Consider the following 2,983-nt stretch of genomic DNA (forward strand, 5'->3'; position numbering starts at 1 on the left):
ATGGGTGACAATTACACAGAACAATGAGAAATTCTGCACTAGGTAACAATCTGTAAATATAACTGCAAGGCAAGTAGAAGGTTTAGTGGGAAAGGACTCTGCAACTTTGGAAGCATTGGGCTCCCCTTTTTAAAGGAGGCTGGAGGTACAAGAATAAGGAGTATTCTAAAGAGCAGTCCTTCTTGAGTATAAGAGTCCCACATTCAGATTGAAGGGAGGAAGGTTAAATTAGCTTCCCTCCATGTGAAAGTAAGTCAATTGCTCTAACATAAGAAAACCTAATTCCAGCATCAAAGACAATAATTTCCACTGAGGACATATTGCTAGCACAAGTATCTAAAGTAGGATTGTCAGCCTTGTAGACAGTCACCGTCTTTGAGAAGCTATCATGATGCCCATAGCGTTATCCTTATCGCTTCAGTCTTGACCAATAATATTCATGCGGAAGACCCCACTAAAAGGTGCTGCGAGCCGTCAGATGCTATGAATTTCTTTTAAGGACAAGCAAAATGCTAAATTGAGAGTTTGACTCACCATGTAAATTGGTAAATGAAGACGAAGGCTGGTGAACTTTTTTTTTTTTTTTTTGGTGTCATTAACTCCGAGAAATGTTATTCTGCAGCACTGCCTCTGCTGGTCATTTAATATATTCTGCAAATGGAAAAGTCCACTGTTAGTCTATTAACAGAACTTGAATATTTCCAAACTAATGCAACACAACAATAAACAGATTTTGATAAAGGGTGAATAATCAGTACTATGACTTATGTATTATTGTGAAAATCCACAGCTCAAAAAGAATTCAAATCTCAATTTTATTTTCAACCTAGCATACGTCTCTCAATCCAAAGCCTCCTTTACTACAACTCTCTACACAAATCTAGCACCTATATCAGAACGTAGATAAAAAGATTGCATTGCTATCCAGGTGACATCATGATGCACATAGCGTCATCCTTATCGCTTCAGTCTTGACATATAGTATTCATGCGGAAGACCCCACTAAAAGGTGCTGAGAGCCGTCAGATGCTATGAATTTCTTTTAAGGACAAGCAAATTATAAATTGAGAGTTTGTCTCACCATGTAAATTGGTAAATGAAGCCGAAGGCTGCTGAACTTTTTTTTTCTTTTGGTCTCAGCAACTACGAGAAATGTTCTTCTGCAGCACTGCCTTTGCTGGTCCATCAATATTTTCTGCAAATGGAAAAGTCCACTGTTAGTCTTTTCCAAACAAATGCAACACAACAACAATCCGATTTTGATAAAGGGTGAACAATAGGTACTATGTTGTATGTAATATTGTAAAAATCCACAGCTCAAAAATAATTCAAATCTCAATTTTGTTTTCAGCCTAGCATACCTCTCTCAATCCGAAGCCTCCTTTGCTAAAACTCTCTACACAACTCTAGCACCTATATTTGAATGTAGATAAAAAGATCTCATTGCTATCCAGGTGACAACGTTCCCTGCAATTATTTTAGCTTATCGTACACCAATAACCATTAAGTAATCTGAGAGGTTTATTGAGGAAGGTTAATGCTACAGTTAGTGGTAATAAGAAAAACTATGAACAACAGATTCTGACATCTTCATTCTTGCACATCCCTATCAGTTCACCTATAGAGATCCTGAGAATATTATAATCACCAACACATTCAAACAAATGAATAAGTCTCAAATAATGCCCTCATGTCTTTCATCTCACTATCTTTGCCTTTTCAGCTGGGAGTCCTGTCTAGCCTGCTATCCATTTCAATACCATGATAAATGTATCCTATTGCTTGCACTCATGTCAGATGACATCCTGCTGTAGCTTTATTATGTCAGGGCACCACTTGACCAATCGCCATGGGTGACAATTACACAGAACAATGAGGCATTAGAAATTGCCCACTAGGTAACAATCTGTAATTATGACTGAAAGGCAAGTCGAAGGTGTAATGAGAAAGGACTCTGCAACATTGAAAGAATTGGGCTCCCCTTTTGAAATCGGGCTGGAAGTACAAGAACAAGGAGTATCCTAAAGAGCAATCCTTCTTGAGTATAAGAGCCCCATATTCAGATTGAAGGGAGGAAGGTTAAATAAGCTACCCTCAATGTGAAAGTAAGTCAATTGCTCTAACATGAGACACCTCATTCCAGCCTCAAAGACACTAATTTCCTCTGATGACAAATTTCTAGCACAAGTATCTAAAGTAGGCTTGTCAGCCTTGTAGATAGTCACCGTCTTTGAGAAGCTATCATGATGCCCATAGCGAAATCCTTCTCGCTTCAGTCTTGACAAATAATTCATTCAGAAGACCCCACTAAAAGGTGCTGAGAGCCGTCAGATGCTATGAATTTCTTTTAAGACAAGCAAAATGATAAATTGAGAGTTTGACTCACCATGTAAATTGGTAAATGAAGCCGAAGGCTGCTGAAACTTTTTCTTTTTTTTTGTCTCAGCAACTCCGAGAAATTTTCTTCTGCAGCACTGCCTCTGCTGGTCATTCAATATATTCTGCAGATGGAAAAGTCCACTGCTAGTCTATTAACAGAACTTGAAAATTTCCAAACTAATGCAACACAACAACAAACAGATTTTGATAAAGGGTGAATAATCAGTACTGTGACATATGTAATATTGTGAAAATCCACAGCTAAAAAATAATTCAAATCTCAATTTTATTTTCAACCTAGCATATTTCTCTCAATCCTAAACCTACTTTGCTACAACTCTCTACACACCTCTAGCACCTTTAATAGAACATAGATAAAAAGATCTCATTGATATCCAGGTGACAACCTACCCTGCTCACTGCAATTCTTTTAGCTTATGGTACACCAATAACCATTAAGTGATCTGAGAGGTTTATGGAGGAAGGTTTATGCTACAGTTAGTGGTAATAAGAAAAACTATGAACAACAGATTCTGACATCTGCATTCTTGCACATCCCTATCAGTTAACCTATAGAGAACCAGAGAATATTATGATCACCAAC

The 2,983-nt window shown here is 37.6% G+C and overlaps 1 long non-coding RNA gene across 1 annotated transcript; it reads right to left on the minus strand.

Annotated features, from left to right (window-relative positions):
• Window positions 1-593: 593 nt before the first annotated feature.
• LOC146785049 (uncharacterized) lies at window positions 594-2,464 on the minus strand. Its single transcript, XR_014970391.1, has 3 exons — window positions 2,387-2,464; window positions 1,082-1,195; window positions 594-651 (listed from the first exon to the last, which is right to left on the minus strand). It is a non-coding gene; the product is annotated as an uncharacterized LOC146785049 (long non-coding RNA).
• Between the last annotated feature and the right edge of the window lie 519 nt (window positions 2,465-2,983).

This window comes from Triturus cristatus, chromosome 11 (assembly GCF_964204655.1).
Source record: "Triturus cristatus chromosome 11, aTriCri1.1, whole genome shotgun sequence".
NCBI lineage: Eukaryota > Metazoa > Chordata > Amphibia > Caudata > Salamandridae > Triturus > Triturus cristatus.